The sequence below is a fragment of the Mustela nivalis genome, assembly GCF_964662115.1.
Source record: "Mustela nivalis genome assembly, chromosome: 15".
Taxonomy (NCBI): domain Eukaryota; kingdom Metazoa; phylum Chordata; class Mammalia; order Carnivora; family Mustelidae; genus Mustela; species Mustela nivalis.
This window is the reverse complement of record NC_139034.1, coordinates 35,981,378-36,002,495: the sequence shown is the minus strand read 5'-3', so window position 1 is coordinate 36,002,495 and position 21,118 is coordinate 35,981,378. Positions and strand designations below refer to the sequence as shown.

Sequence of the window (21,118 nt, the reverse complement as noted above, 5' to 3'; positions counted from 1 at the left end):
CCTGACTTCTATACTTGTCTATTTTAGTCTTGCAATTGTATTTTCCAGAATATAATAAAGTGTAATTCTCCCTAAAATTGAAGCATTTTAATTGATTAGGTCTGTAGTTCTAGTCCAGACTCTCTCCCATCCATCCGCACAGTGGAGTCCACCCAGACTTTCCCAGCCATGTCAAATGCGTATCAGAAGCATAGCTAATTCCCTAAACCTAGTCCTCTGTAATCCCTACTGTTTTGATAAGTGCCACCAGGAACTTGGTTACCCAAGTCAGAATCCTGGGTGTCATGCTGAATTCGTCCTTCTCCCTACACAGTTTGCTTCTAATAAGCCAATAACTCATATCACCTGAACTCCTAAAAATCTCCTGAGTCCATTCTTTCTTTCCCTCCCCCACCACTGGTAACTAATTTCAGGCTCTCCTTGACCTTCACCCAAACACAGGAATAATCAGTCATAGTTACTAGTTTCCTTGCTCTGGTCTTGCTCCCCTTACAACCACGGCACATACTCCCACAGGAGGGAACTCTCTAACACTCAGATCTGCTAATGTCACTGCCCAGTTCATTTTCTTTCTCAATGGCTCCCATTACCTACAAGATAAAACAAAATTCCTTGGAACAACATATAAATGGTCTTTTATAATCTAACATTCATCTCTCCATTCCTTGAATGCTGGGGTGCAGCAAACATGCTAAACTGTCTCATTTGCCGTTTTTGTACACATACTGTCTACCCCCCTCACACACACACACACACACACACACACACACACACACACAGTGAAATTCCCTTCCCTGTTTGGTAAGCCAGGATTTTTCCCTTCTTTCTCCAGCCCCAGCTCAAGCTTAGCCCTTGAGAAGCCTTCCCTGACCTCCAGGCAAACTTTGGCACTCTTTTCCTTGTATTCCTACTGAAACTGACCTACACACCTACTATAGAAATTACCAGCATATGATTTCATTTTATATGTGAAATTTAAGAAACAAAACAAATAAGCAAAGAAAAAAGAGACAAACAACAACAACAACAAAAACCCCAGACTCTTCAATACAGTGAACAAACTGGTGGTTGCCAGGGAAGTGGGTTGGGGGAAAGGCTAAAATAAAGCGGATCACTCATCTTGACGAGCGCTGAATAATGTACAGAATTATTGAATCAATCAATATACCTGAAACTAATTAACACTGTATGTTAATTATACTTCAGTTAGAAGGAAGGAAGGAAGGAAGGAAGGAAGGAAGGAAGGAAGGAAGGAAGGAAGGAAAAGGGAAAGGGAAAAAGATAAAGAAAAAGAAAAGAAAAGAAGAGAAAAGAAAAGAAAAGAAAAGAAAAAATGGGAGGGAGGGAAAGAAATTATCCCAGTGTTTTGCAATTATTCCCTTGTATATCTCCTTAGACAAGAATTTTCCTAAATGTTCAGGCACTGTGTCTCCCTTTCCTTCATATCCTGGACCCTAGCATAGAACACACCCGGTTAAAGAAATAGATTAGTGAATAGTAGATGAATTGTTATGGTTGATAGGGTTAGATTCTAGGTTTAGAGGTCTGTACTTTCAGAACAGTAGACTAGAGCAGAAGTCAGCAAACATTTTCTGTAAAGGGATAGATAGTAAATACTTCAGCCTTTCTGGGCCATACAATCCCTGTCAAATCTATTCAGCTCTGCTGCTGGAGCATGAAAGCAGCCTAAACCATGTAAGCATATAGGTGTGGCTGTTTCCAGTAAAATGTTATTCATAAAAACAGGCTGTGGGCCAGATTTGACCTGTAGCCATAGTTTGCTGACTCCTGAACTAGAGGCATATTTATAGACCAGAGTCATAGGCCTGGGAGTGTGTCTTGCTGTAGTACAATCTCAGCCACATTCCATACATATGGTAGCCTCCACACTTTCTTTACTATTTTCTTAATCCCCTCAAAAACCCACATACCTCACTTCTGCAACCTGAACTCAGATCAGCGCTCACACTCTGCATAACATACTCAAGCTTACTTATTTGGGATCTTCTGGTTGGTTAACTATGGTATCTACCTGTGAGTACAGAGACTAACTGTTCTCAGTTTACAAGTCCTCCCTTCTTTCAGTAGCGCATTCCCCTGTGCTGGGCACAGGACAGCTCACTTAGAGACCACACTGCCCAGCCTCCTCTGCAGCTGAGTAGGGCCATCTGACAATGTTGTGGCAAACAGAGTGTGACCAGAGGGATGTGAACAATTCAGAGTTTCTGTTCCTCCAAGAAAACTCAGAGTTCCCACGTCTTCTTTCCCTCCTCCGTGGGATTGGAATATAGATATAGAGGACCAACTTTGGTCACAGAGATGAGGACAACACCTGTGGGAGCAACAAGATAGAAGGAACCTGGGCTCCCTTTTCAACCTCATAGAGCACCTCTAGCCTCCCAGACTGCCTTCAACACAGACTTCTGTGTGAGAGAAATAAGCCTTTCTTCTTTTTCATACCACTTTTATTTGGGTCACTGTTCAAGCACTCAGTCCAATATCCCACTTCCCCCAGCTTCTCTCCATGTCTTTTTTCCTTTAAATTCAGTGAAGATTTTCTCTCCCAGAATTTGACCTCAGCCCATCTCTATTCACTTTCAACCACTTTCTCTAAATTCTTTCTCTGAAACCACAAACTTTCCTGAAACCCCTATCTTTCTACTGACTTCCTCATCTTTCCATCTTTCTTCTTGTCTACAAAAAAAGGTATCACCATGCCGCACATGCCCAGAGCTCCAGAAAAAACACTGAAAACAATTCCAATCTTTTCTCAATGTCTTAAGACAATTCCGAAAAAAGTCTCAGTATATTCTTCATTCAAAGTTAAACTTTACAATCCTTTTTGGACCTCTCTCTTATGGTTTAGTTTTTATGTGTGTGTGGGGGGGGGGGGGGAGCTAAAGGTCTCTCACTCACTTCCTCCGTCCCATACATTTTTGCCTACATGGAGTGCACCTCTTCTGCTAGTAGCTCTCTCCTGCAACTCTGCCAGCCCCTCCCATGGCTATGTTAGAGAATTAGCCCATTACCTCCATTCTGCACACCAGCTGGGTGAGGAGGAAGTCTCTTAATCTTCCACATTGACAATCTTCTAATTATCACGAATCTTCAATGTCTTCATTTCAATATCTATAAATTGGGGATTCTGCCCACCTGATCTACTCCACAGGATTGTTTTGAAGGCTCCATGTCACATTGGATAAAAAAGCATTTTTGAATGTGTTCAACTACTATTCAAGTTTAAGCAGAAAGTCATCACTACTTTTAGGCCGGATGTTTTCTTTTGCTTTCCATGACTTCTCCAATTTCTCCCCCACCATGTGGGTGGGACAATCCCCCTGTGACCTCTGTGTCTCCCTGAAGCAACATCTCGCTTTTTCCTTCCCCTCTAGAGCCATGCTTTTAGGAAGCAGTGCTCACAATCATTAGCTCTCCTTCCTCAGCATCATTTAATGCCCACCCCTGCCCCCACCACTGTCACTTCACTAAACTTACTACTTCTAAGGACATCAAAACGGCTGGCAAACCAACCAAACACTAATGTGTGATCCCATCTCTCTTGGCTCTGCTTTTCCCTCTCCATTATATTCTCCTTTGTCTCTTCCTCACTAAGGTCCCTCAATAGTTTGCCATGACCGTCGTGTGTTCCTAATGATTACAATAGTTATCTAGCTCATGCTTTGCACTTACTATACATCAGACACTTAACATGTCCCATCCCATCTTCCCATCAACCCTACAAAGTAGCCTTTGTTATCCCCATTTTACAGATGAAGAAACAGAGAATGCAAGGGGTTAAGTGCTTCCTGAGGTCACACAGTCCATAATTCACAAAGCCAGAATTCAAACCCTAGTCCTTGCTCTTCTCTTCAGCTTGCTCCCCTCTTTCCTTTAGACCTCCTGAACTTAAATCTTGCCTTGGGCAATTACTTGCTGAGCTCAAATCCTGGCTTACTTAACCTCTCTAAACATAATTTCCTCATTGGTAAAATGACAATAACAGCATAGATCTTTTAGAGTTATTATAAGGATTTGATCAGATATTGCTTATATACAACTCAGAAGAGTGGCAAGCATAATAATAAACCTCAAAAAATGTTACTATTGTTTTTATTATTATGTTCAGTGCATTCATCTGTTTCTTCTGTCTATACACCTGCTCCCTGGGGAGGCTCACCTATGCACCAGCTTCCAGTCGCATCTACATGTGAGAAAGCCTCTCTCTCTATAGCCAGCCCATATTCCTCTGCCAAGTACCAGCCCATATTTCCAGTCATTGGCTGGATCTCCTCCATGTAATGGCCCCTGTATACCTCATATGTGACAAAATCATAGCATAACTCATCATCACCCTCCCCCAAATGTACTCCTCCGAATCCCCTAAGTCAGTGACTGACATGCCACATGAGTGAGTCATAAACTAGGGCTTCATCCTTGACTCCCCTGTCTCACTCTCAAAGCATACTGCATCAGCCACTTGTTCTTCCTCCTAAACATCTATCTCTCTGGTTCATCCAGACTCTCCTGGATATTTTCAATGTCACTACTGATTCTGTCTTTGTTTAAAAGTTTGGTATTTTGTTCATCATGGGATTTTTGCACTAATCTTGATTTGTAAAAATATTCCATCAAAGTATTATTTATCTTGATTATTGGAGGTTTCCATGACCCCCTCATATTTCGCATCTAAGATAAGTGCTGAACTTATCTTAGTTTGATACTCATCGATAGTTGGAACTTATCAGTAGATCCAGGTGTGGCCTTACTCCACTGCCAATTCTTCTCCCCATGCAAGTTCCCGTAGCACCCTGCCAGAATATTATTGCTAAACCATCCTGGCACAGTCAGACACCTCCCAATACTTGCAATTCCACACCGTCTCCCCACCCTTCCCCCATGGACGCTGTGACCTAGCAACAGGAATCCATTTCCTTTCCATTTCTGTGCTTTTGGAAATGTGCCAAGTGATCTCTTTGTCTATGCTTTAGTTTACCTAGGATGGTTAGGAACCGTTTATACTTACAGATGGTTAAATAGTCTACACAATCACTGATAAAGTTTAAATTCAACCATATTTTACAAAATTTCTTCTAAAATTAATATTTTATAACTCTGCAGTCTTCTGTAAAATACATTAACATTTTAATATGTTCTCAATAGGGGCGCCTGGGTGGCTCAGTCCCTTAAGTGTCTGACTCCTGCTGTCAGCTCAGGTCTTGATCTCAGGGTCCTAAGTTCAGACCCTGCATTGGGCTCCATGCTGGGCATGGAGACCACTTACACAAAATAAAATGTTTTTGATCGCTTAGCCTCATCGTTCTAAGCCTCAATGACATAGGTTCTTTGCTATAATGAAGTGATGCCAGCCTCAGGAACCATAGGGATTTAGGTCTGTTTTGCCCCTAAACTCAATGTTCACTTGTAATTCATTCCTTTTCTCATTTTGATGCAGTCTCACTGCTCTTGATCTCTGCCCTCTGCTGTCACAGGTTCTGCTTTTTGTGATTCATCCCTAATGACTTGGCCTCATTTCCCTTTCCCTTGTCCATGTCACTCCCACATTAACCTTGCCCTCTGCCATTCTCCCCAGCTCTGCTTCCCAGTACTTGTTGGAACTGACACTCACAGAGCGTGATAATTATAACCTTTGCCAGCCTACGACTATGCTCTTTTCTTCTGCTTGGCTAACTGATTCATCCATTTTATTATTCAGCCTTTGTATCTTTATCTGTTACCTCCTCTTTTGTCCTTAGTTTGCCATTGTTCTGGTGGGTTGAGAGATCTTGAATATACCTGTAACCGTGGCTGTGTAATCCATGGGATAACTTTCCAGCCACCTCTGCTATGGCATTTCTCCACAATGGGAATCACGGGCAGGGATTAAGAAAGAATTCCAACCTCTAGTACCTGAGTGACTTGACATCCTCTGTCCTTGAGCTCTGTCTCTATGTGCTCCAATCCTAAACTTTTTAATTGGTGCAGTATTAAAGAGACTTGAGAAAATAACACAGGGAACTGAAGTATCTGTGATTCCTGATGGGAACACTGAGACAAAAGATCTTACAGTATGTTTGAACAACTCACTCTAAGTTCTTTTGGTTCCTTGTGAAAATGGGAGAAGGCAGGGATTTACTGAGACTGCCAGTTGGCCCCTAAAGTCTATTCTTGGGTATATTAAGGGCTCCATTAGGTGACAAGTTCATTTTTCTTTTAAAGATTTTATTTATTTATTTGTCAGAGAGAGTGAGCATAAGCAGAGGCAGAGGGAGAAGCAGGCTCCCTGCTGAGCAAGGAGCCCGATGTGGGACTCCATCCCAGGACTCTGGGATCATGACCTGAGCTGAAGGCACCTGCTTAACGAACGGAGTCACCCAGGCATTCCGACAAGTTCATTTTTATGAAGAGTTTACTGGTAATCACAAAATCATAAAATATCCATATAATCTAATGAACAAAATGTGGAAATGCTGGAAATCCAGAAAGTTTCTGAATAATCTGTCCTGAGACAGAAACTAGTTAGGATAACATTTTTAAATGGATCATTTTCTACTGACTGAGATATTTAAGAAAAATAGGCATGAAGTTCAACCTGGAAGTTTCTGTTTGCTCATTTTTCTGGTCATTATCCTCATTTTAAAAAACTAAGTAAATAAAGCAAGGGCCACCGAAGAAGGTTTAGTACTTTTTGGATACTGAGCACAGATAAGTCTTTAATGTTTGTTTCCATACTAGTCTATGTCCTTGAAAAGAAATGTAGCCTAATGGAAGTAGCATGGGTTTAGAAGTAAGAGAGATCCAGATGTGTGTGACCTGAGGCCCACCATTTCCTCCCTGGGTAGCCTTAGGCATATGCCTTAGCAGGATGAGCCAGCAAGGGAGTTACTAAAGTGTAGGTTATAAAAGAAAAAAAAAAAAAAAGCACCAGGACCTTAAGCTCAGTGTCTGGCATGTTGTGCAAACTCAGTGAACCTGGGTTCCCTTCCCATCTGCCTCCTCTTCACTTTCACATCATCTGTGTGAGGGGCCAAACCCCATGTCAGGATCTTTACCACCCCTCCTGGGTGGAGACTGCTGTCCAGAATGGAACTAAGGACATTTCTTTACAATGCAGAACGAAGGGCAGGTGGTATGGAATCCAGTGTTGTCTGGGAAGGCACGCATTGTTTTGAAACAGTCACGGCACTCATTCATCTAGTCTCAGATCAGAGCTAGTCTAGATCCTGAGAGTTTCCCCCTCTGGTAATTGTTGGAGGACTCCACGGCAAAACCTACAGTGAAACCTCCTGAGGCAGCCCCCCAGCATGACTCAGCTCTGAGCGTGTGCTGCCCTTGCTCTTCTTCCCTGGGCCAGCTGTCCCATGGCCAGCCAGGCAGCGAATAACCGTCTCAGTCCTTGCTGCGTGGAGGAGACAGAGGGGTCTCAGCGGCCCAGGCGGGCAGCTTCCTCAGCACGGGCTGATTCAATAGCACTGTTCTCTCTCGGGCAGTCAGCCCAATTCTGTAAGGCAGCCTCGGAAGAGTTTTATTATCTTTCTTTGAATCTCTTCCAGTGCTTTGACGTCCCTGAAGTTTAAAAGCTAAAAACTGCACACAGTGCAGCATGCCACATAAAACACCTTTAGAAATTTCTAGTTCAGAGGAACTTGGGCAAAGACAAATCCCTCCATTTGATTCGGTTTGTACTCTTCTCTTGGGATTTGTCTTGGGCGGGTGATGGTGCAAGTTAAATACTATCATCATCACTACCATCACTGTCACTTTTAAGAATGATAATAGCTATCACATTAGCTTATCATTTTTGAAGCAAGATGTTTGTGGCCTGAAATAAACTGTAAAACCAAAACAGTTTTTTAGAAAGTGCAAGCACAGCCAATAGTATGAAGTCACTTTTTCAATGTGTATTTTTGTTTTCAATTTAGTTTTTTGAATGGGACATACCTGACAAGAAGGCTACATGGTTCCCTCCCCTGGACGCCATGACAGGCTTCTACATGCTGTGCTATTCAGTGGTTACAGACAGCTAGAAAATTGCATGGGGTAGCTGAGCCTTTGAAAAGTGGACAGGTCAAACTTTTTAATTCAGTAAGTCAATGTGATTTAGGTCCCCACTGATGCAGGTTGTTCTGTAGTAGGAAGAAGCTCTGGAATTTCTTATCTCAGAAGACACTTGCCATTACTTTGGGGGTGGCCATGGATATTAGTGAGATAAACTAAAGTCAGGTCACTCAAACCAGGACATAAAGTATTTGCTTGAGAGTGTCAAAGACAGTCTCTTGGGGATGGGGTTCATATCTATAGTTGCCCTGCGTTTTTAAAATGACTTTCTCAAAAATATTTCAAAATGATACCCAAACAACAAGTACATATGCTGATTAAGTAAGTAATGCATTTATAGATAAATTTACATAGATACATTCATATACATATATATGTTTTCATAACTGGTCCTATATTTGCCCTACTCCCACTGATGGAGCGGGATTTTCAGAACAGAACATTAGCCAACCTTCCTCTAGTCTTCTTTTTCTCCATAAAATTCTCCTCACACCTTTACTGCAGCTATGGTTAACTTTTCAAAGCTATCAAACAACAAGTCATACTGTCTACCCATCCCATACCTGGCTCAAATTATTTCCACTACCTTGAATGCCCTGCCCTGTCCCTATTCTTCACCTGGCTAACTATCCCCATCTGTTGAGAATTCTAGTGACCCCTTCCAGGAAGCCTGGAAGCCTCTCTCTCTCTCTCTCTCTCTCTCACACACACACACACACACACACACACACCTGGATACTTGTCTAGTACCTCATGAATACTTCCCCTTTAGCATTTAATTCCCTTAATTGAATGACCTGGTTACTTATTCCCTCCACCTACCTACCCTTCAAGTATCAGCTCCACCAGAACAGACCTGGTATCTTTTTCATTGTGTGTTCCCCTGCTTCTCACAATGCCTGGAAAACATTGAGTGAGTGAGTGAATGAGTGAATGAATGGAATGGAATGAAGAGCATGCCTTCTTGCTCCCACCATGTGGTGAATACTCACCTCAGACACCAATCTCCAATCCCACTTCCACCCTGAAGTCTGGAGTTGGAGGCTGGTGGGTAGATGACTTAGTCCCCATACTCCCTGGACAGCAAGGAGAAGCTCAACCATCCACATTCCACCTGGATGAGAAAAAAAAAAACACCTGTGTGGGTAGTTTTTCTTTTCCTGGCGATTTCTGTCACAGTTTGTGGCTCATTTTATCAAGACTAGACAGTTTCGGTTTTTTCTCATGTGCTGTGGAGCCTCAGTCCCTGTAACAGAAATCTCTTTAATCATTAGTGTTTCTGGTAGAACTTGATAGGGGTCATATAAAATCCCTCTCCTCATCTGCTAATGGCAATTTATGGACACTTACTATGAGCAATGTATATCACAAAAGACCAGAAAACTCCCCCTCTGGTTATGATGCAGCACTATAAGGTGATAGTCTGGAAACCAGACTGATCGTTTAATCAGTGGTATGTGATCTTTATTTGTGGTTGGCTGCCTCATCAATTTTCATTTGGGAGTTGAAATGGACTCTGAGGCAGATATGGCATTAATTACGAGGGAAATTGGTTGCAATATGCCTCGAGGTAAAACCCTTCTGATGGGAATCTGAGATTGAAAGAAAGCCAAATTATAAAAGGATGATTTACTGGAAAAGGCAAATGTATGCATTACCATCGCCGCTTAGCAAAGAAAAAGGAGTTGATAAAGCCGAGAGATTGTGGAATGACTGAAAAGTGAAAAAAAAAAATCACTGGATGTAACTCACTCAAAAAAAGATTTATTCTTATGCTGAATGCATTATATTTCCCCAGATACATGGGACATTTTCCAAGAGTGCACTTCAATTAAAAGGCAACGAGCATTAATAACAGTTGGCAGGGTCCCTATTTTCTTCTAGACTGAAATATATTTTACTAAGAATTGAATAGGGAGCATCTAGGGATACAAAGCTAAAATTCATTTTACTAGTTATGGTACCTGCTGTTGTATCAATTTTCTAGTTATAATATCACTTTTTTTTTTCCTGAAGATTTCAAACACCTTCTTAGACAATACCTTCTTGATCACTGAATCTTGATGAGGTAAAATATAGAGGCAAAGTCGTAGTTGAATGACTATCCCCAACTTATTATGAGAAAACTAAGACACAGGAAGCTTAAGCTAATGCCTTTTTTAAGGCAACATATTCTTTTTCATTGACTATATAACACAGTGAGCTATTTTAAAAAGTACTGAGAGTTAATACCCCTTTCCTTCATCACATCCAGGAACAGAAGATCAGCATTATATTTCTAACAGCTGGAACACGTTTATCCATACCCAAGGATAAGCACAAGTGAGAAGCCTTCATCTTATAGGCAGAGAGAAGCACAGTACATGGTTAGAGGCAGAGATGGAAACCAGACCATTTGCACCCAAATTCTCTCTCTCTGCTACTTATTAGTTGGGTGACTTTAGCCTTGCCCTCCGTGCCTCAGTTTCCTTATCTGTATCACTGGGAGAGCACAACAGTGTTTGCTATAATCTTGAAAATTAAGCTGGGTCCCTTCTACAGAAGGAGGAGTTGTAGGAAATATTTGAAGTGGACAAAGCAGAGGCTTTTGGACCCTTAGAAGGCTTAGAGTCCTGAGACCAAATATAGGGATGGGGCTTTACACATTTCCCCTAGTGGGGGCAACCAGGTAGTGCCCTGGTGGGAGACTGAAGGATACCTGAACCTGGGACTCTGTACCATGGTCAGGAGACCAGGGCCAAAAATCTCACGGGCAAGTCTTGGACATGGTGGGTGGCCCCAAGTCTACCTGGAGCTGAGGGCCCAACAACATATTTGTAGCTCCAGGTGTTTTCTTTGTGTATTATCTTTCTTCCTACACTGCCTGGAAAAAATGTACATAAATGTTCAGTGAATATAGCCACTGTGGACTAAGGATCTGTCATTTTCCCTGTTTTTAAGTACCTCGTAAGTCTGGCATTCTTGAGAGGACAGAACAGGAATTGCAAAAATGACTGAGGATGAATGTCCCACCAGCCAAGTAAGTGGACACTCACAGCAGATTAAATTTGATTGAGAACCAAAAAAAAGCTGTGTGCCTTATATCTCATTCTACTATTGTGGACTAAAATCAATACCTACTTTACCAGCTATGAACTCCTTTGGCAGCAAAATCCTACTACTGGTGACTTAAAATATGGTGCTTTATTCACTCGTGTAACAGAAAAATTTGGAGGTCACTAGGGCCATCAGGGACCAAGTTTCTTTCTTTCTGCCTTGCCACCCTTAGCATGTGGCTTTTGTCTATAGTTGGTTGCAAGATGGCTGCTGCTCCTTTAAGCTTTTTGTTGGCATTCCAGGTTGCAAGAAAAGAAGGGGCAAGAAAGAAGGGGGGAACTTAAATCAGGAAAGCAAACACTTCCCAGAAACTGTCACTTCATATATATGTCTATGTATGTATTGACTAGAGATGAGCAATTAATTTTTTATTATTATTTTTATTGAAGTATAATTGACATACAATATCCTATTAGTTTCAGGTATACACCAAAGTGATTCTGTACTGTTACACATTTCAAAATGATCCCTTGTGATAAGTCTAGTTACCATCTGTTACCATACAAAGTTATTACAATGTTATACTCTGTATTTCATTGGTCAGTAGTACTGTGCCACATGTTCATCCATATCATGTGTGATGATGAAGCTAGAATTTATAGCTTGGACACATTGCCATGCTGAACTAAATTAGTTTCTATTAGCAGAGAGTAGAATGGTGGTTACCAGGGGGTATAGGACAGAGGAACTGGGGAGATGGTGGCCAAAGAGTACAAATTTGCAGCTAGAAAAGGAATGAATTCTGGGAATCACACATAAACACAAAGGATAATTATGTAACGTGATGGAGCTGTTAGTTATCTCCATGGTAGTAATCATATTGTGACCTATAAGTTAATCAAGTCAACATACTATACACCTTAAACTTATAGTTTTAGGTCAATTATATTTCAAGTTTAAGTTAAATAAATTGGCTTCTACTAATGAGATAAACAGAATGGACAGATGGAAGAAAAGCTGCTAATAGTGTCTATTGCATACATTGTTCCCAACATCTCAAGTCTACCTAAGAATATTTATATCTTGCTTAAAGCAAACCACACATATGCAAAATATGACAATTTGATTTAAAAATAAAGGGGGAAATTCTACTTGACTAAAGAGTTTACAAAATAGCTTTCTTAAACTGTTTTTTAAAAGTTATTTGAGGGGACGCCTGGGTGGCTCAGTTGGTTAAGCAGCTGCCTTCGGCTCAGGTCATGATCCCAGCGACCTAGGATCAAGTCCCGCACCGGGCTCCTTGCTCAGCAGGGAGCCTGCTTCTCCCTCTGCCTCTGCCTGCCATTCTGTCTGCCTGTGCTCGCTCTCTCCCCCCCCCCTCTCTCTGATAAATAAAATCTTAAAAAATAAAAATAAAAAAATAAAAGTCATTTGAGGGTGCCTGGGTGGCTCAGACATTAAGCATCTGCCTTTGGCTCAGGTCATGATCCCAGCATCCTGAGATCGAGCCTCCTATCAGGCTTGCTGCTCAGTAGGAAGCCTGCCTCTCCCTCTCCAGCTCAGCTGTGCTGGTGTTCCCTCTCTTGCTGGATCTCTTCATCATAAATAAATTTTTTTAAAAACCTTTTAAAAAATAAATAAAAGTAATTTGATTTGTGTGATATTTTTAAGAATATAAAAAGTCTGAATTCAAGGAGTTCAGGATCATTTGAGCTCCCCTTTTTCATTAGACATTTGAGAAGTAGACCCATAGAAATGTCATGCAATTCTCCCATGTTTCTACAGCTAGTTAGTGGGAGAGAAGAAACAAAGAGTCTTGCAATAACAGATGCCAAATTCTTATCTTTACATTTCCGACTTTGAGTCTTTAAATGGCTAGCTAAATATAATACTAAATGTGTTTATTTGCAATACATTTTACAAATGTCCTTACAGGACTATTATAAAAATAAGTATATAAATTAAGAATTATTTATCATAGCACATGTACATAATTTTCATTTAGAAAATGTACCGGAGTTATAAAAAGAGGAGTCTTCTATGTGTTAAAATCCTAGCATGGCTACTAACTATATGAGCCATAGGCAAGTGGCTCATCTTCTTTTTTTCTTTCAAGATTTTATTTACTTGAGAGACAGAAAGTGAAAGAGAGCATGAGCAGGAAAGGGGCAGAGGGAAAAGTAGTCTCCCTGATGGGCAGGGAGCTGGATGCGGATATGGGGTTCCATCACAGGACCCTGGGATCATGACCTGAGCTGAAGGCAGCTTAACTGACTGAGCCACCCAGAGGCCCCAAATGGCTCATCTTTCTACCCTCAATTTTCAGTTGTAAAGGGAAATAAAACATTTTTATATGTCTTCTTGAAAAAGGTTAAATGAAGCAGCACACATAAAGCATATAGTGGCGTGGCTATCATTTAATAAGTGCTCAATAAATCATTCCAGCTATTATCATCATTTTCAATGCCATCATCATTGTTACCACCACCATCATCATCACCATCACCACCATCACCATCACCACCATCACCATCACCATCACCACCATCACCATCATCACCACCACCATCATCATCACCACCATCACCACCACCACCATCATCATCACCATCATCATCATCACCACCACCACCATCATCATCACACATCATCATCATCACCACCACCACCATCATCATCATCACCACCACCACCATCATCATCATCACCACCACCACCATCATTATCATCTTCTTCTAAAAGAACCCAGTCTAGTGTTCTTCATATTTCATCACTAAAGAGAAAAGCTGGAACCATAAAAGTAGACTCACAAAGGAGAGAAGGGCTCTGAGAAGAAAGGGATTTCAGAACAACTCCCTCTCTGGAGTAAGATAGAAGCCAGGCTGGAGTGCTGGCAGCCTATGGTGCACTGGGGCCAAGGATTCTCCCAGGGCAGAAAGCCAGCGATAAACTCCAGTGATAAACTTAGGGTCTGCTAAGACCTAAGGAAGTGACCATAGAATCAAGGACTTACTTCTCTTTTGTATCAGTTTCTAAGTCTGAGATTTCATGGTTGTCTGAGGTAGGTTAGCTGGCAGAGACCTGTGAATCCTTTTGGGGAAAGTCACTTCCTATATGCTCATGGAGCTATAACCTCCCAATCCCAGTGAAACTAGAAGGGAATCTTGCAAAATCTTTATGACTGTTATCAGAGGAGACCCAGCAGTAATGAGCTTCCTCTCTAAGCTTCAGCAGAGGGTTAAAGATTTTCTCCAGTTTGTTCACTGTTGGTTTACTGCTGATAGTAGCACTGTGGTGCCTTCCACTTACTCTCTACAAGTTGTAAACTTTACAAGGAAGCTCACCATCTGATCCAACTACTGAGGGAATGATAATATATATTATACATAGAAAAACAGAAAAATATGCACTTAAGGGAAAGAATAGCCAGACATAAGCAGAAAAAGTAGACAACCAATAGCAGATGGCCACAAATACTGATGGAGAACTGCTACAAAACTCAGAAAAGATTTTTAACGGGGAAAAAAAAAAAAAAAAGAACTTCCCCTTTTGACAATGGTAGAGTAGTATGTCATGAGAACTACCCTCCTACTGAGGACAACTTGAAAAGATGGAAACATGTAATGAAATATATACTCAGTATTTGAAGAACTAACAGTTTAGAATTAGAGGACTAGACCTGTGGAAAACAGAAAACTCCATGAAGTGAGACACACATCTGGAGTTGCTTTCCCTCTAAGGGTGTTTGTTACTATTGAAAGACACAGCTGAGAAGATAATAAACAGTTTGACAGTCTGTGGAGTAAAGAGACAATCATTAGAGTTCATGGATTTCAATATTCATAAAAGGAATATACCCTAAGAGTAAAGATGATTTAGGAATAAACTGGACCTTACAGGGACTGAAGCCCAACATTGATCCACCTCAATCCCTGAAATTGAAACAAGGTAGTCCGAGATGGTTAAAGCCCCTGGTCTCTTGCCAGAAACAAATACAGATCCTCTCCAGAGGAAAGTAAAATTATCCTAGGCCTCAAATTATTCCTATATTTTTTCATGATAAAGATTAGTGCTCCACCAAAAATAACCAGTCATACACAAAGATAAGATAATGTGAACAAAATTAAAGGGAAATAATACATAATACAAGCAGATAAATATGGAATAATATAATAGTTACCAGACACTTTATAATAATTATATCTAATGTGTTCAAGGAGATCAAAAATAAGATTGAGAATTTCAACGAAGAACTGAAACATTTTAAAAAATGAGAATTCTAGGGGCACCTTGGTGGCTCAGTGGGTTAAGCCTCTGCCTTCAGCTCAGGTCATGATCTCAGGGTCCTGGGATCAAGTCCCGCATCAGGCTCTCTGCTCAGCAGGGAGCCTGCTCCCCCACCCTGCCTGCCTTCTGCCTACTTGTAATCTCTCTCTCTGTGTCAAATAAATAAATAAATTCTTTTAAAAAAATGAGAATTCTAGAGCTGAAAAATTCAAGTGAAATTAATTCTGCATAGGTTTAATAGAAGATTAAAGATATTTTGAGAAAGAACTAGTGAACTGGAAGGTTAGTCAGGGGGGAAAAGAATGAAGCATGGAGACAAGTAACTTTGAAGGTCACAGGTAGGCAATGCCCAAGTACCCTCAAACTCTTTCACTTCCACAGATTAAGAACTATTAAATATGCGGAAACAAGCTACCATAAACAAGAGTAAGCATAAATAATCAACAGCTCTATTAGATCCATACCTGTTTCATATAGTAGAATAATCAAATGAAGAATATAAAATATATGTGTTTAAAATATTTAGGGAGATAAAAACTAAAGAGAAAACATGAGCTAGTAATTGCATGTCACTGAAAAGAAAGAGTTGAAAACTAGTCAAATATATCTCCCTCCAAAATTATAATTACTAAAATTTAAAAATCCAATAGGATCCCAAAGAGTAGATCAGACATGGCTGATTAGAGGTAAGTAAGGTGATGTAGGACAGAAAATTTTTTTTAGAATGTAGCACATTGAGAAAAGAGGACCAGAGGTGTGGAAGGTAGAGGACAAATTGAAAAAAAAAGTCTACAAACGATCTAACTGACATTCCAAAAAGAGTAAAAAGAATTTGAAAGGGACAATATTTCAAGAAATAACAGATGAGAACTTTCTAGAATTACTGAAAGATATGGATCCTCGGGTTCAGGAGAGATAACTAGTCCAATACAAGATAGGGAAAAAGATATCTACATCTAAATTCATCAGAGTAAAATTGCAGCTTACCAAAGACAAAGGGAATACTTAGATGCCTGGGTGGCTCAGTCAGTTAAGTATCAGATTCTTGGTTTCTGCTCAAGTTGACATCTCAGGGTCCTGAGATGGAACCCCACCTCAGGCTCGGTGCTTGGTGCATACTCTTTTTAAGACTTTTTCCCTTCCCACTCCACGCCTCCACTCTCATGCTCCCCCTCAAATAAATAAACAAATCTTTTAAAAAAAGACAAAGGGATAAATTGGAGGGGGAGACAAACCATGAGACACTGTGGACTCTTAGAAACAAATTGGGTGTTTTGGAGGGGAGAGGGGTGGAGAGTTGGCTGAGCCTAGTGGTGGGTATTACGGAGGGCATGTATTGCATGGAGCACTGGGTGTGGTGCATAAACAATGAACTTTGGTACACTGAAAAAAAAAAGAATTAAATTTTTAAAAAGGGATTTAACTCTAAGCAAAAATAATAGTAATAATAAAGCTGCTATAAACAAACAAACAAAAGACAAAGGGAACATTTTTAAAAGAAGTCAAAGAGAAAATACAAACCATCTGGGGCGCCTGGGTGTCTCAGTGGGTTAAGCCACTGCCTTTGGCTCAGGGCATGATCCCAGGGTCCTGGGATCGAGTCCTGCATCAGGCTCTCTGCTGAGTGGAGAGCCTGCTTTCCCCTCTCTCTTCTCTCTCTGCCTGCCTCTCTGCCTACTTGTGATCTCTCTCTGCCAAATAAATAAAATCTTTAAAAAAAAAAAAAAAGAAAATACAAACCATCTACATAAGAGCAATAATTGATCTGACAAGTGAATTCTCAATAGCAAGAATGGAAATCAGAAGACAGTAAGGTAATACCACTGAAAAGCCAAAATAAAAACCATCAGCCAAATACAGTTCCTAGCTAAGCAAACACTAACAAAATCAAAATAAATCATTTCCAGAACCCCAAAAACTGAAAGAGAAGGAGAGGAAGGGAGAAAATTTATCACCAACAAACTCATAATAAAAGCAATTCTGAAAATTATACTTAGGGAGAAAGAGCATGATCCTAGATAAACATACTACTACACAAAAGAAATGTTGGCAGGTGTGCCTGGGTGGCGTAGTTAATTAAGCACCTGACTCTTGATCTCAGCTCAGGTCTTAATCTCAGGGACCTGAGTTCAAGCCCTACATGGAGCTCACTTAAAAAAAAAAATCTGGGTGCCTGGGTGGCTCAGTAGGTTAAGCCGCTGCCTTCGGCTCAGGTCATGATCTCAGGGTCCTGGGATCGAGTCCCGCATTGGGCTCTCTGCTCAGCAGGGAGCCTGCTTCCCTCTCTCTCTCTCTGCCTGCCTCTCTGCCTACTTGTGATCTCTGTCTGTCAAATAAACAAATAAAATCTTTAAAAAAATCTATATATATGCATATATATTTTATATATATGTATATATATTTTATATATATGTCTATATATTTTATATATGTGTATATATATTTTATTTATACATGTATAGGTATACATATACCTATACAAAAGGCTTGTTTGGTATCTATATTATTATCTATATTATTTGGTATTTGGCATTTATATTATTATAGTATTTGCCCAAGGTACATCTATTAATATGATGACATAATATGTTATGCTGTATGTTCTTATGCCAAACCAGGTGCATATCACTCAAACACATATTACACGGTCAGACTGCATTATCTTCTAAAGTACTATTGAATTCTGCTTCATTTTTTTAAAAATTAGGATAACTATCTTAAAATGAAATCAACGCTTTTTCAGTATTTGGTGACAAGTTCACTTCATTAAAAAATCTTTGGGGGCACCTGGGTGGCTCAGTGGTTTAAAGCCTCTGCCTTTGGCTCAGGTCATGATCCCAGGGTCCTGGGATGGAGCCCCGCATCGGGCTCTCTTCAGGGAGCCCGATGCTTCCCCCTCTCTCTGTCTGCATCTCTGCCTACTTGTGATTTCCCTATCTGTCAAATAAATAAATAAAATCTTAAAAAAAAATCTTTGGAAGAATTTATTTTTCTATCATCTGTAGAAGTAGATATTACAGAGGGATTATCTGCAAAGCCAGATAAAATCTTTTCCAATGAAGGAAGAATTTCCTCTTCCCTTACTTCTTTCTCCTGCCCCCAACTTCAACCCTGGTGGAGGCAGAGTCAGCAAAGTGGGGTGGAGTGAAGGGTGCATGTGAAGACAAAGCACACATAAATGGAATAAACAGAAACTGATACCGCCCATCTCTCCTAGTCTTAGATTCCCAGCTTAAAGTAATGGTATCAAGTTAGGGGAGGGGAGTATCTCAATTTCAAATGAAGTTCAGAGTTTTATTATTAAACTGGGCTGCATCCTTAAATTGTTGAACTGAGGCTATTCCTGTGATTTGAAATGCTTGAGGACTTTTTATAATCTTAGAGTTATTGGAAAATCCATGGGACTTACACAAGCACAATGAGTTGGTTTGAAAGGGCTGCAGGAGAAAACATAGAGTTATTTTATGATTGCACCCTGTTGAGTTCATCTTTTGCTATCTGACAGTTACTCCTGCCTAGAACACTATGAGGAATGATTAAGAACAGTGCAGGCTGTTTGAAGGAATACTACAGTGAGAAAAAAAAAATCTTGGCTTCCTTATGGCAATCACCCAACACAGAGCTCTTTCCTCCACTTCTTTTTGAATTTATTTTTTAGATTTTATTTAAATTCAAGTTAGTTAACATGTAGTCTATTACTAATTTCAGGGATATAATTTAGTGATTCATCACTTGCATATAACACCCGGTGCTCATAACATCACGGACCCTCCTTAATGCCTATCACCAGTTCCCGCATTCCCTCACCCCCCCTCCCTTCCAGCAATGCTCAGTTTGTTCCCTATAGTTAAGAGTCTCTTATAGTTTGCTTAAAACCTTACCTAGAAGAGACTAGGAAAGATTTTGCCAATAGTACATCATCTCTCTTAAAACAGAGAGCCATCCTGGCTCCCAGGTGTCAGAAAGAAATGGCTGGTGAAGAGAACATGTGGGCAAAGAGGTGTCACCACTTTATCTTCGAGGGAAGACATCCCCTCTCAGAGTGGCTTGAAATAAAAGTAAACCAACTTGACTCTTTCTTCTATTGCTCTCTGATATTTATGATTTAGTTACACTCCCTAAGGAGTTACCAAAACCACAAAGCAATTCTCTGATCACTTTAATTACTAAGGAAGATCCTCTTGATAACTCAGTATTGACAGGTATTCAGGAAACTTAGCTTTACATTAGTATATTTCAAGCTTGTTATAGATTATGTAAACTAAACATGTACAAGAGTTGGCATGGCTATTGGGAGACTACTCCTATTCTTTCTTTTTTGCAGTCTTTCAAAATTTTTCTTATTGATTGATTGATTGATTCCACTGAATGCTCATTCCCCATTCCCATTTTCCTTCCCCCATAATCAGCAACAATTCATTTGAAGTGTATCCATTCATTTATGTGTGGTCTAGTAAAGGGTGGACTATTTTATGTGGAAGTATTTTCAGTTTTTACTAAACAGTCCTGATCTAGACCATAATAAATACTAACTTATCACACATCTATTTGGAGCATTGGTTGCCTGGTTTTCTATGTCAATTTTTATTGTTTTCCAGAACTACAGATAGCAACATACTCAAATGTAGGCATTTCATCTTTTTATATTTGTTGTTCCTGTCTGTATTTCTCTGAAGTATGAAAGGGAAGAAAGACACATGAATGCATGGAGACAAAAGATATTTCCACAATGGACAAAAATAATATTACATGGCACAAGTCAATGCAAAAAGATAAGAAAAAGAAGTAAGTTCTCTCCCTCTTTTGCTTTGTCTCTCTCCTTCGTCATGTGTACATATCTATACACATGTAATATATGTGTGTGTGTGTGTAATAAAGAGAGTAAGTGATCTTATTTGTAGCTAATACTACTTTCAACTAGAAAGTCCAAAAAAATCAACAACTTAATTGGAACTAAGAAAGACAGTAAGGTACCCAAATAAAAGATAAATTGACAAAAATCAGTAGTTTTCCCATAGAGCAACAATAATCAATTAGAAAATGTAATGGAAATATCCCATACATAATAGCAACAGGTTCTAGAAAATACTAAGAAATGAATGTTACAAAAAGTATATAAACCCACATTTAAAAGATGCAACTTTACTAAAGGATATAAAAAAATTCTTGAATAAATTAAGAGACATCCAATGCTCCTCACTGAGACAATTCCATATGATGATGGCATCTACCCTTCCCAAACTAATCTATAAATTCCATTCAATCCCAGTAAAAATCCCAGGCAACATTACTGTCGGGGACTGCCTCCAGCCGGGAAAGTCCCCACCATTACAAGATGGGGCTTAGCTCACTGCCAGCAAAATACGCTGCAAGTAAACAACGAACCTTCTCGTGAAGCTCGTCTAAAGGAGGACATAGTCATTGGCTGTTTCAAATTTAATCAGCATAGTAACAGGACTCTCATTGGCTCTCCCCATTGCTTGGCCCCTTATTGGTCACCCTGCCGCATATAAGCTAAGGAAGTTGACGAAACAAACAGATGAAGCATTAACACCATACCAGGCTGATTGTCGTTCTTGTGGGCAGAGGGCGACAATTACAAAGAGAATTTAGTAAGTTACTTGAATATTTATTTCAGGGGAAGCAAAGGAGCAGCCAAGAAAGTTTCAAACCAAAGTGCTTGCCTCAACACTACCTCAGAATGTACCTATATTTGGAGGTAGGGTCTTTAAAGAGTAAT

The 21,118-nt window shown here is 40.1% G+C and overlaps 1 long non-coding RNA gene across 1 annotated transcript in view; it reads right to left on the bottom strand.

Annotated features, from left to right (window-relative positions):
* LOC309849104 overlaps window positions 1-9,154 on the bottom strand; it is a 96,700-nt gene extending 87,546 nt beyond the window's left edge. The window contains exon 1 of the long non-coding RNA XR_014303490.1: window positions 9,048-9,154. This is a non-coding gene — a long non-coding RNA (uncharacterized lncRNA). The remainder of the gene's footprint in view (window positions 1-9,047) is intronic.
* Window positions 9,155-21,118: the final 11,964 nt, after the last annotated feature.